Source organism: Lygodium microphyllum, chromosome 19, assembly GCF_053477565.2.
Source record: "Lygodium microphyllum isolate KBCC chromosome 19, Lygodium_microphyllum_v1.1.10, whole genome shotgun sequence".
NCBI classification, from domain to species: Eukaryota; Viridiplantae; Streptophyta; class Polypodiopsida; order Schizaeales; family Lygodiaceae; genus Lygodium; species Lygodium microphyllum.
In genome coordinates this window covers 81,349,840-81,364,457 of record NC_141153.1, presented here as the reverse complement: position 1 = coordinate 81,364,457, position 14,618 = coordinate 81,349,840, and positions in this window count along the sequence as shown.

The following is a 14,618-nucleotide window of genomic DNA, read 5'->3' as shown; positions in this document are numbered from 1 at the left end:
AAAAACGAACAGCTTCACGACTTTCAAGTCTTCCAACGACTTGATCCTCTTTAGGTTGATCTGTAGATAAGCAAACCGTTGGGCGGCTATATAATAGATTCTTGAAGACCCCGTCCATCTTCGTTCTATGTATAAAGGTGATGGATTATAAATCGGCTCCAGGATGTTCATCATCCCAATTCTTTGTCTATAAAGCGGAGAGTGCATTGCAGTCATAAACATGACCTGAAATACCAAAAACTTGTTCCACGCTTCGTAACTCTGCAAGACAGCATTGAAGGTAAGGAAATGTTTGGATAGCAACAATTTCTTTACTTCATTTAATTGAGATTTTATAAAAGCAATTCCGTTATTGGTCGGCTCTGATACCAACTGTAACATCTCCTCTTGGTATGATCCAGGACACGTCTCAGCAGTCCATCGGAAATGATGTCTAGAAAGCTCTGCTCGGCACTCCCATGGGATGTTATGGGATTTGCGATCTAGGTCTTCCCGCATCTGCCACGTAGCGGAAGCATCCTGGCCGTTCCCACTTAGGATCGACCAGAATTAGGGTTTTCTTGATTAGTCATTAACTAACAGCAACTAGCATCGGACCCGAGCGAACTACTTTACGCAGAAACGCCAGGGCCGAAGTGGATTCACACTGCACTTGGTTCAAGGAGAATGGGAAATGAGATGGATGCAAAGTTCAACCTCTCTGCCATAAGGCATAGTCATATTCCGTTCCCCTAAAATAGCGTAAATCGGGTAAGACATAACTCTAGGTCATCGCTTTTGTTATTCGTTTTGATGATCATCCCCCTAAAAGTTCCCGGCTAACCGCGACAACCCAACCATAGGACGGACCCATGGCCCATCCTCTGCATTTTGCTCAGTTTCTTTTTAGTTATGTAATTATCTAACACATTAATTTGGACATGTAACAACCAGCTTCTTTGATTAAACTGTTAAGCACTAGTTCCTTCACGTAATCTTATCACGTGACATAGAAAAACAATATCAAACAAGTTCTTTATTACATAACATTATTTTTATCTTTGAAATACAAGGAGTTACGATCATAGGCTTGTCCATAATCCGCCCGAAGGCTATCCAGTAATCCACAGGGATCACTATTCCAAGCTTCCGCCCGTAGACTAGTATGCGGGCCTCGAGATCCAATCCCGAGTCATGTTAGCCTCTTGCGTAGGACCCGGAAGGTGAGGGATTTACGGCCAGAGCCCCCCCTGGCACCCAAACGTCCTCCTGCTCCAAGTAGAACTCACGAAAATACCTCTCGCGGCGGGTTCGGTCCACGTTCCTGGCGCGGTCAACAACCCCCTTGGTTAGGGTTAGGCAAGCAGTCGGGGGTAACTGAACTGCCTCTCCCTTCAGGCTTTCAACTTGAAGTATAGGTATTCATTTAATTTGTAATTCATAAATCAAACAATACTCTAAAATCTCTAGCAAGCACAAACATTTCCATTAATCGACCTTGTTGTTTGGCAAACTACTAAGGAATTAATCTTTCCTTTTGAATGTATCAACACTCGTTCCAAGGTGTCTTGCAAGCTGGCAAGATCCTTTATATTCCGGGTTAGGGCGTACCTTATTAGCCCAACTTGGTCAACCCTAATTTCATTGGGTACTTTAGTTTCCGGTTTATAACTTTCCTTATTTAGAAGGATATCCAAGAATACATCCTTTTGCAAGATAACTTGCATAAGGTTCTGCCATCCTTGTTGAGGGTATTTACCCTTTTCTTCTTGTGACTCAATCACAAGACTATACGACTTCGTACTTGATGCGCAAGTCCTGTGATGAAATAATCCGTTTTAGCTTCTTTAAGCTGATGTATGTCGGATCTAGGGTCTCTTTTTAAGAACCTCAGGAACAAACCCTAGCTCTTTTATCTTTATGAATTTATTGACCCTACAATCAAGGAAAGTAGTCAAGTGCTTAAGGTATAAACGTTTCTTTGGTCTTTAAATCATTCTCGAGGCGTATTTTTCCTTTCAGCATGGTATTTCTAAGTTTAGATTGGTTTAGTTATCTTTTGGAAGGTAATATTGATCACCTCGTCACGATTTGTTATCCTTGTGACAATTGATTTTTCAGTCGGTGAATTCAATTTAATCTTCCTTTTTCCTTGCAAATGAAACTCATGCCAAATAACAATCTTTTCCTTGCTAAGATACGCAATTAGCAATGATAACTTCCTAGTAATTTGAGTAACGAAAAAAAAACCTTTCATGAATTTCATGATGAATCGTTGCTAAAGGAATAGGGTTAATGGTGCAAGATACAATTTTTATACCTTCAAGATTTAACTAAAATATACTACTATAGTAAGTAGATAATCTTGCTCGTAATTCGTTATAATGCAAGATGCTATTCGAAGGAACTATGTTCTATACATTATCATTTGTTCAATTAAACTAAACTCCTTCATTGTAAATAACTCGAAAAAATATATCCTATCCCTAACAATTTCTCTTTGCCTGATTGACTTAAAATCGATTTAAAACTGAGAAGAAAAAAAAAAACCTGGTTTTGCGGTGAGATATCCACATGGATACCAGGAGATGATCCTCCCGCAACTACTCCTTGGACTTTCTTAGGTGACATCACAGTTCGATCGTGAAGGCAGTTTTTACTCTTTCTTTCAGATTTCCACCGTCTTTCTTTCGAGGCAAGGAGCCGTTTAAATGGTTGATCACGAGAAGGAATAATAAGACCTTTAGGTTCCTAGCTTCTTCGGAGAGAGGAAAGATTTATAAAACCTAAGAAGGATCTATAAGGTATATACTTGGCAAAAAGGTTATGGGTGAGTGTGGCTTTGCAACCACATGAACCTTTGGAGAACTTTGGGCTTGGGCCAAAAGGTATAGAAAGGGAATTATTCTCTTTTCTTGCACTTCCTCTACCTTTTTCCTTCTTCTTCCCTAATCTTCCTCCTTCACACCTCTTCTTCTCTCCTTTTTACTCTTCTACCTCCTTCTATTCCTTCTCTCTTATCTCCTTTATCTTCTCCCACCCTATTCCTTCTTTCACTCTACTCTTCCTCCTTCACTCCTCTCTTTCTCTTCTTTATCTTCTTTTATATTCTCCCACCCTATTCCTTCTTACTCTTCCTCCTTCACTCCTCTCTTTCTCTTCTTTCTCTTCTTTATCTTCTCCAACCCTATTCCTTCTTACTCTTCACGGAACAACATCCGGGGTCCATGATGATGGTTTGAATTTGGGGTCCAGGGGGGGTGAGGGGGGAGGGAGGGAAAGAAAGAAATAATGGAGACACGGGGGATAAGAAAAAGGCTTGGGGGGGAGGGGGTTTTGTGTAAAAAAAAGTGGGGGGGGGGGGGGGGGGGGGGGTTTTGAAAAGGTTAAAAGGGATATAAGGGGGGGTGAAAGGGGGCTTAATTAGCCCCCCCTTAGGAAGCTTCACTGACGTGGGGGGGTAGCCAGCCATCCGTCGGCTACGAGGGCGGCAGCGGTGGCAGTGGCTCGACAGATCTTCTACGGCCTTCGGCAGCAACACGAGGCCTCCTCCTCTCCAACGGCAGCGTTCAGTCTCTTCCTCCCCACTCTCGTCCTCTCCTAGCAGCGTCACGGCTACAACACTCCATTTCCCTTTTCCTCCTCAAGCCGTGGCCTCCACTGATTTAAATAGGGGGGAGGGAGAGGTTCCTCCCTCCCTTACTTGGCAGCACGCATGGCTAAGGCTCCACATGAGCCCCAGTGTGCTGCTTGAACGTGGCTTCCCTCCCTCCCCTCCAGCGCGACGTCAGCTGGGGGGAGAAGGAGGGAAATTTTTAAAAATTTTGCTTTTATTTATTATTAAAGAAAAGCTTTTATCCATCAGGACTTGTTACATTGCTTCTCTTCCGTTGGGACTTGTTACAACTGACACGAAGAAAAGATAAAACAAGATCAAACACTTAACTTATCTTCAGGTTAATGTTTGTCTTCCGCCCATACAGGAGAATTAAGTGTTCCTTTCTGCCTCCGCAGAAAAATCCTTCTGTCTCCCAGTAATAAAACCTGAAGGTTTATCCTACCAAGATTCCGCCTTGTAACTAGTATCAAGGCCTCGACATCCCATCTCAAGTCACATAGAATACTTGTGTAGGGCCCAAAGGCATTGGGATTTACGGCCAGAGCCCCCAGTCGCACCCAAGCGTCCTCCTATGCCAAGTAATTTCCACGGAGAGACCTCTCGCGGCGTGTTCGATCCACATTCCCGGCGCGGATTCATAACCCTCTTGGTTAGGGTTTGGCAGTTCGTGGGGTGTAGCTAGCACCATCCTTCCTTAATTATCCCTTTAGGAAATCAAGGACAGTTGAAGCAACCAGCTTAATAACATTTACAGGGAAAACATCCCTTTTGTTCCCATGGAAATTTATCCTTACAATTCCCGCCATGAAAGTATAATCACTTGGATATTCATCCAAAACCACAACCAATCCTTAAGTATCCTTTCGGGAATAATCAAGCTGAAACAACCAATCTGACATCCTTTAACTAGGAAAACATCCTTTTGTTCCCATGGCAATCAATCATCACAGACCCGGCCGTAAAATCATCAACCACACCCCACTTGGGTTAACATCCAAAACCACATTAACAAACAGTTGAATGCACAACCTCTTGCTTCAAGGCATCGCAATCCCATTGCACGCACAACCTGAATTTTACTTGGATGTATCAAAACACTTTTACAACCTTTTCAAACAACCAAGCATAACTTGGGTCAACAATCCATCTTTAACAAGATCAACCTTCGTTAAAACCATTTCAACAATTCCAAGCAACATGCTTAGGCTAACCCATATTGCTAGTACATCACCAAGAGTACATTGACAAGATTCCAACCTGATTAGCCATAGGTCATCCAATCTTCATCTATCGGCTAGAGTTCGGACAAGGATCTCTAAACGGAATTTATTTTAGAACTATGGTTCTAACAATGTTTATCGTGCAATCCCATTGTGTGTGCAAGTTAACATATATCGACATGTGCATGATCTAACTATTACTTTAATGTACTCTATCATCCTTTCACATGAAAAACTGGTTTGCAATCTTAGGATGCTATTGCATTTTTTTGATAATTGAATATTTTTATCTCTTTCGATGCGAGGCTCCAATCCTTTTCATGAAAATAATCCAAGATTCTAGCTCTTTCTAAATGCAAACTAAGGTAATCCATTAAGTGTATAATACAAAAATATCTTCTATTATTAATCAGTAGAATGTTCTTCATGCAAGTGTTTGTGTCAGGCATTTCGGCATCTTATAATGTGTTTTCCTTAATCAATTTTACCTATCATTTCATTGACCATAAACACGAAATATCTTATGATTATTACAACTATTGTAACTAGATTCATGCCTAGGTTCTTTACCTATCAAATCATGGAATATGAATTTTATTATGATCCCCTATCCTCATGAGATAAGCAAGACATCGAAACAGTACCTGATTGTGGAGAGAAACTTTAGTGTTTACCCTTGGCAGTGTGTTTGCATGGGTGGTGGCATCTTGACCCAAATCTCCATCCATGGTTGTGGGATTCCCATTCACTTGGGAAGATCTCCGCTTTGGGGCCAACCCCAATTATGAGACTCTCTAAGTCGTGGAGAGAAAGTCCATAAGAACCTTGGCCAAGAGACAATGCATGAATAGGGAGCACCTATTGGGAGCCATGTATCTTATACCCGAAATTCGGTAGAGAGCTTTAATGGGATTGGTCTTCTTGTGCAGGGATTGTAGAACTCTAGTACTGCAATGCCACCTGAGCATATCTTGATGATGAAGATATACTCCCAAAGTCACAAAAAGGGAGCCCATGCGTGAATTGGGCTTAGGGGGGGAGGTTGGAAAAGTTCTAGAACCTTCTCTCTCTCTCTCTCTCTCTCTCTCTCTCTCTCTCTCTCTCTCTCTCTCTCTCTCTCTCTCTCTCTCTCTCTCTCTCTCTCTCTCTTCTATCGGCCTATCGAAATCAAAAAGGGTGGGTTTGATGGGGTCGCGGACTGCAGAGCCGGAGGGGGGCGCTATCTGCCATGAAGCTAGAGGGGGTGGCAAAGCACGAGGGGGGGAGGTTCTGATCATGGCGAAGGGCTACTGCCTGCTTTCACGGGGAGGGGGGGTTGATGCTCGCTAACTCCCTACGGACCACCAGGGGGCCCCTTTTAAAGTGAGGAGGGGAGGGAGATGGTTATGGGGGGGAGGATGGTGCTCGCCATCTGGGGGGGTTGCATGCCCCCCCATCAAAGACTTCACTCCCTCTCTCTCTCTCCCTGACCTGTTGTCAGTGGGGAGAGAGAGGGGGATAAATTTAAAAAAAAAAATTAAAGGGAGGGGGGGAGTTCCTATGGGGGAAATAGTACAGGGGTCACCCGGGGGGGGGGGGGGGGGACATTACACTTTGACATCAATGGTGTGATGTTAAAGGGTTATCAAAAAAGATCCAAAAAATATTTGGGAGTTGTCATTCTCAGATGGGGTTAGGACCCTAGGGTGTGCAAGTATCTCAGTGGGCCTACTATGTTGTAAGACCTGATGTGGAATACTCTATCCTATAGCTAAGAAAAAAGGCATATGTGATGTTGTTGTCATGCTACACAAATCAAAATATATACAAGATCATGAATACATACTTTCCTTGAGTGATGAAAATGAGACGAGCGTTTCTATGTATTCTTATACTTAGTCTTTAATAATGAAATGTGTGTATGTGTTTTATTGTAAAATAAGCTCTCACTTTAGTTTTATAGACATATTTTCCTAGAATGATTGCAAGGTTTGGGTGCTAAGATTCTCAAATATGTGCAAAACATAAAAGGAGGATATGGCAAGCCTACTTTTTTTGAAGTTGTTGAAGAAAGTATGGGAGAAGCATCCCTAGTTCAATGCTGCTAATACAATTCTTGTCAATAATTCTAGATAAAAAAATTAAAGAACAATTGTGGGTCATGCCTTTGTCTAAGATCATATGAGTCCACTTATTATGACTAAGTTAAATAATTCTACCTTATGGATGTCATCTACCCGTGGTGGCTACATGGCTAGATAGAAGATTTGTTCCCAACCACTTACTCTCAAAAGAACTCCCTAATTGGTATAGAGGATGATATCTCCTCATTTGTGGTTTACCATTTCAAACAGCTAGAGAGGTATGCCTATAGATTTGACCCCCTTGCCATCTAGTGAGCAATGTAACCAAATTTTAGTACCCTTGGCAAAATACAACTTAATGCAATTCCACCTATGGTTTTCTTATACTTTGCCTATGGTGTACACTAGTATCTATGTAGTGTTCACTTATTGGCTAATATCTATACACTAGTTATGGTACTTTGCCCAATTTTCTTAATATATGGTATTAATTTTGGTACTATATCAATAACAATAGTTGTATATGAATCTCATAATGTGCTAAATTTATGTATCTATTCCTATGTTTTGGATCCATTGATAACTATGGAACATGTACAATGATCTTATGTACCAAATTATATAAATCACCATGTGTAAATAGTAACTAGTGTGTTGGACATATATACCTTGTTTCATTATGGTACTATGATGTATTAAACTTGGTACTATAGTGTAGAGATTTTGGTGGTGTCATACAACTTGTATATATGCTAAGCACAATGCTTGGCATCTATATCTCTGTCCTCCTAGGTTGCAGTTAAAGTAATAGTTTAGAAACACTATGTTGCACCAAATTTGGTACTATTTTGTATCAATTTAGATATTTTTTGTACCAAATTTAGTATTGTATAAAGCAACATGTGCAAATGGTAGCTAATATATGTGGATGGGAGAGTTGTATTTCTATCCAATTTGGTACTACGATATACCAAATATGGTTTCAAAATATACATAATATATCCAATTTAGTACTATGATGTACCAAAATCAATTCAAAATATTGTATTGTGGTTCAAGGACAGTGTTTTGTACCAAATTTAGTAGTGAATCTAAATTTAGTACTATGGTTTAGGATCACCATTTTGTACCAAACTTAGTTTAGGATCAATGTTTGCACCAAATTTGGTACTATAGTAAACAATAATTAGGAAATGTAGTCTTACTCTTGTGACAAAGAGAGCCAAAAAAGACTGAAATATAGAAAGTTTGCAAAATAAGATTCTATTTTGTAGAAGTACATATTTGGCGACTTGTAAGTATGCAAATTGGTTGAAGGCTATTATGCCTACATATTGGTCACTTCCATCATCATATGGAATATTGTTCTATATAGTCTCATATATCTTATTGGATAATATAAATTGGCTATGGATTCTAGGGATAGCCTCCATGGGAAATCATATGGCATTGATAAGATGGGAGTAGATCATTGACTGGCCAAAGACCAAGCCACTTTTACCCAGGTTAACAAGCCAACTCCTAAGAGTTGTTGCACTAAACAAGTGATTATTTCACTAATTGTTTTAATTTAACTTAACTTAACCTTCCCTAAAATCTACAACGTTGTTTGTAATAGTCCAACTGCAAAGATTCTAAACTTCAGTAAATTATACTGGGCACTAAATTGCTAAACCTAAGATGACTATGGTTTCTCCTCATCTCTCAGAGGCAGCTTCTCATAATGTACTCCTGCCATGCTAGTGGCGGTTTATCCAGGAAATGTTTTTAATGTTTGACTTTGGAAAGGTTGTTTCAGGAATATAGATCTCTTGGATCTATTTGTATATCTCCATTTAAAATTCCTTTTTATGTTTTTCTCCACCTGATTAAAATTAATTCTTTTTATTTGTTTAATTTTAAACAAACATTCAAATCAAATTTTCTGACGTACCATAAACCCCTAAATTTTAATCTCCCTTGGTAGATGTTTTCCACTCCGTATATAAATTTCATTGTTGCTTATTAGTTTTTAAATACTTAATTCATTTTGCGAATATAACGTCCTTTCCTTCTTTTCTATTATTAAACATCAACCAGAATAAAACAAGTTCTTCCATACTCTTATATGTCCACATACAACGTTCATTTTAAATCCCGTATATCCCCTTAGTTTTCTTTTAAATTATCCTAGTGGCCCTCCACTCCATATATTTAAGAAATTGGTTGTAAAATGAATAACATGTAAAAATTTAATATAGATGCTGAGGCTTTTCCTCATGCCATCCAATCATTAAATTGTTTGATTTTATTTTGGTTTTAATTTAAACTAAATTTTATAACTGCAACCTAACATTATAAATCATTATAAAGTGTTGTCAAACTTTGTATTTGTAATTTCCCATGTTTCCTAAATGTTCACACCGCATATAATTTCTCTTATCAAAACTAAAACACCATATCTTTATACAAGCATTTCTTAAGTAAAATATTATTAAATCATTATTTCTTTTCTTTAACCCTTACAACCAAAAATGCACTAACAAATCAAAGATTTTGTTTCCAATATTTCACTAAGAATCCATAGTTTATATCAATAACTAACACATTTTACGTAAAGGAAAACTATGCTTTTTCCCTAAATATAACTCTTTTCTAATTTTTAAATATAACAAAACATCTTTAAAAATCTTGATAGAAATTAAGTAAATTCCTTGATTCATAAGATTTATAGGAAAAATATCAGAACTTATAAATTTTCAATTAGTAATTTTATAAAATTTTATTTATAATAATTTTGAGTCATTTTTTAGTGTTTTCGACTGTTTTTTATTTTTAATAAATAAAAACCAGTTCAGATAAATGCAAACAACCATGTATAATGAGAAAACATATTAAAAGACATATTTTAAAAATATTAAACTAAACAAATTATCATGCCATATCGTTTATTTTAGATAAACCAGTTAAACACTTACTTGGAAAACACGCGAGTCGTGATTGCGTCTTTGGGGTCCACGTCCTCTTGCAGTCCGGCCAAGGTAGGTCTATCGTCCAACCACTCGTTTCGACCGTGAGCTCACCAATTTCTTTTACTCTCTCGCCATTCCTCACACGACTGTTAGTCTATGGCAATGGGAATGACCTTTTTCTCTTAAATTAAAGATTAAACTCTTAATCAAGAGTTGATTGGCTTTTTTGTTGATGAAGCGACGACTTATGAGGGAGGTGGAGACTAATTCAATATCTCCATGATCTGTCCACCAAATCCTGCGAGAGGCCAAGCGATTTGACGAGAACAAAATCCTCTACCAGCCTATAATCTCAGTTTACCCAAGTACATTGAGGCTCTAGATTGATGATTAGAGAAATATCACGGCGATGGAGGAGAAGAGAAAGTGGTATCATTTTGGACATGGAATGAATGGAATTGTCTTCTTTCTGCTATCGTGACTTCATTTCTACTCAATTATCAATCAAATGGTAAAAAATTTGGTGCCCTCCATCTCTTTCTCTCCTTTGAAAATGTTGCCTTGAGAAGATGGCGCCTTTCATCTCTCTCTCCTTTCCTTTGATTCTGATGATCGAGGCCAGCTTGCTTGTTTGCTTCATCTACTCTCGCCATGGCTATGATTTGCACTGGCCTTTGCGCCTCTCTCTCTCTCTCAGACTCACGGGGCCTCTCCAATTCGATTGAATGGGACGAGCCCTGACAGGGTCAACCATCATCTTCTCTACACCTTGGCGGCTACTACGTCCTAAGACGAGATGCGATGAGCGTAGAGAAACATGCCCACGTCGTATTGGTGGCCGAGGCTGAGGCTGGTCAGCGCCCAGGATTTGGTAATCTTACAATTATCCGTTGATTATTTGGATTCTCTGCTCTTACATCAACAGAATCATATCGCTCACCTGGTGAAGAGACCCTACTTACAGGAGCTCCGCCATCAACCAATGACCCTCCACTAACACTACGAGCTGGACTGCGCCCGCATATCTTCGGCCTGCTGCTACGAGGCTCTCAAGCCCTCCTTCGTACGTCGCTGACCAGATCGAGGTCTCTCTCCCCTTATGCTCGTTCGCATCCCCCCTTATCATGACAGTTTTTTTCCTCTAACTGCTCTCTCACACGACATTCTTTTTCTCCCCCCTCTCACTACAATTTTTTTTAAAAGAATAATGATGCTCCCCTAATAATTTCTTCCTCAACTCAATCCTTCACTCTTCCTTCTAACAATCTCTCCCTATCCGTCCTCAACACTCCTAATTCCCTTTCTCTACCTTCCGAGCTTGCAAGTAAGTATCTCATTTTCCTTTTCAGCCTCTCTCGATCTATTTCTAACAAGTTGCATTGTGCTTTGAGCTCCTCAATTTGATCTAGCTTGCTCTTCGTTGACTGCGGGCCAGCAGAGACAGGTCGGCATTTGGTTGTGCTTGTCGGAACCTTCTTCAGGTTCTTGTCCAAAGCATCTAAAAGCAGCCTCAGTTTGCTATAATCCTTTACTCCATCAGCTCCAAGAGATGACTTCATGTTAGCAACGATTTCGTGCTGCTTTTGCAAAGTATCCTCCAGCTTCTCTATTTTCTCCTGTGCTGATCTGACTGCTTTTTTATCATCTCTTGTCCCTGGACATTTTTCTGTCTCAGAAGTTACATCTTTCCTGACCTCTCTAGCTACAATGTCAGCTTCCTTCCGTCTTGTAAGACCACCTATTCTATCTGGTCCTTTTTCAGTTCTATGAGTTGAAAACTTCCTTCTTCTTCATTTCCTTCTCGGATAATCTCTACATTGTCATGGCCAAATCCTCCTTTCCTCTTTGGAAAACTTCCTTCAAAGACTCTTGGATGGCTCTATAGTGCCTACTTTTTTTGAAATTTCCTTTCTTACTCCCTTGTTGGCTTATTTTCTTGAGTGACTTCTCAATACTGGGCTTTTGTTCCACCCTTGGTCATTTGTCCTTCATTTATCCCACTTTTTTACTACTAGTGCTACTTGGAATGGTTTTGACAATCCCAAGGCTGTAGTAATGAACTTATGAGAGCACTACCATAGGTGATCACATAACTTGGCCTTAGTAGTGATAAGCTTTTCATAAGGATTTTTAAGAAGATCCATATGTGCCTTGGCAACTGATGAAGACCCTCAATGCAAGAGATATTCTGCTACACTAATGATAGGGATACGAACCAAAAGTCCCCTGATACTCTTGGCCTTGACAATTTGACTGTCTCATTGAAAAAATCTTATGTTGATTGCGAAAAAAATTCCAGCTTTCCAATTACCTGATATTCAACACCTCCCCAAAGGAATCTCCATAATAGTCATCAATGATCTAATGATCACCCCTTGATCATCACTACAATATTACTGTAGACAATAATCACAATCATGATGCTATGTATTTTTCATAAAGAATCTCATCATTAGGAGGTATAAGGTAGGAGGTAGGAGGTAGCATAACTAATGAAATCCTCCATCCCTGAGACTAATACTAAGATATCCTATCAACTTGTCAAGACCTTGCCAAGTCTAAAATTCCCCCAAAGACTCCTAATTTATAAAAAGGTCTTATCTCCTCTAAGTGATAATAATCCCTACGGGAAAATTTTAAACAATCATAGCTAAGATTCACTAAGTAGACCTATCAAATTTTGTCTAAAACTCCACCTTCCTCTCATACAAGAACTCCCTTGTACCACATCTCCAAGTTAGACTGCAAGGACACGGCCTCCAAAGACAGCAACAACGAACACCGCATCTGCATTGAATTCATGTAAAAATTTAGTAATAAGGTGTCAATTGTATACAATTTTGCCAAAAAATTGTTGCAATAAATGGCATGTTTTTAGGTGTTGTCAATCATCATTGGAGGTGCAATCTGATAGGGTATATGTATCAAATTTTCCCTTAACCTGGCCATTGTACAAGGCCTCAACTAAATTTCCACCTCTAATAATTTTGTTATGGCAAAGTTCCTTCTGTGCTCTTGTTGTTTGATACATTATTTTTGTGCATTTTGGAAGGCAAAAGTCCTTTTCGGACTCAACAACCATGATTGTAGAGGTGTCCTCTCGCAGTGGACAACATGGAGCACACCACTTCAAGGTCTCCTTCATAAATTTCCACGTTATGATCTTGACTCATTGGCATGGAATACATATCTCAATTGTCCTCCATATTCTCTTTGTCACAATCACTATCTTCTCTTACCGACTTTGTTAAAGAGATAATGGAGATATATTTTTTGGGGATAAAGGTGCATATGCCTAGTTGCTTGTATATTAGTTAGACTGACAATACCAATATCCTGTTTTAGCTACCCATACACCTATACACTACAGATGGAAAGTTCCCATCATTGTCACTTTATTATTTATTCTTTCAGTGACATTGGAATAAAGAAAAGGCCACTCACACATTGTGATTTGTAATATTTCTATTGAAAAATATTACTAGCCCACGTGAGACTCATGCAAATGACAATTCCGGCATTGAAGTTACGGACGGTGCAATCCTTAAGTGGTACACAAAGTATCATGACTCACCACTGGCAAAAACGGGACCGAGGTTTAAAAACCCACATAACCACAGATCAAGAGGATAATGTTAGATTTATTGCAAATTTTTTTAATTACCTTCCCCCAGCCGAAGCGTGGCTGAGGGAAGAGGATGGGGCTATAATGGGAAATTGTAGAGGTGGAAGGAGAGAATTCATTCAGGGGGCCACGTAAGGGAGGGAGCTCTCCCCCCTTGTCCTATATAAACCCCCTCTAAGGGGTGGAGGAAGGTAGAGAGTAGGAAAGCGTGAGGGAAGAGAATAGGTTGACAGACCGTGAGAAGAGGGAGGAAGGACGACTATGGAAGACTAGGCATGGAGGAGGAACAAGCTGCCGAGATCGCAGCACTGTGAGGAGGAAAGAGCCGTATTGGAGGAGCCGTTGCTTGAAGCCTGAGGCCGCCGGCTACCAACCCAAGCTGCTGCCGTAATTTCATCTCTTGCCCACCAACAAGCCCTCCAATAATCCTCCTCGTCCACATGGTCCTACATCATACACCCCCAAAAGCTTCGTGGAAGATTCTTGGAAGCTTCTAAGGGGGTTCTCCAAGCACCCCTTCCCGTGGAATTCCCCATACAAGTCCCTTTTAAGCCAGCTTACTCCAGGTTTTCAAAAGCCCTTCCCACAGATTTCCATAAAGCCCTATTAGGATCGGGCTTTTTTTTAAGTCCCTTCCTATTGGATCTCCATAAGACCTTTGTACCCCAGGATTTAAGTCCCCTTTTCCCTTGGCTTCCCCAAAAGCCATTTTACCCCGGTTGTAAAGGCCTTCACACGGATTCACATAAAGCCATATTAGCCAGGTTTTAACCCCCCTTTCTCCCATTGAATCTCCTTTAAGTCCACTCTACCCTCCGTATTTAAAGGCCTCCTTCCCATTGCAACTCCCACGAGCCTTCTTATCCCGGTTTTCTTTTAAAGCCCTATCCGTGGAGACCCTATTAAGTCCATTGTAACCGGGATCTTAAAGGCCCTTCCCTTTTGAACCCTCTAAGAGCCCAAATCTTTTTTTTACCCTCTTAAGCTTCGTAGTAGAAGCCTATAAGGCCTTCCCATTAGTTCCCTAATACGCCTTTCCAGGGCTTTGAAGGAGAGGGAGCTACAAAGCCGTTCCCACTCAATTTTCTCCATAATTTCCTTAAACTCCCGGGATTTTTAAAGAAAGAAGTGCCAAGCTCCAAACCCTAAGGCCTTCCAAAG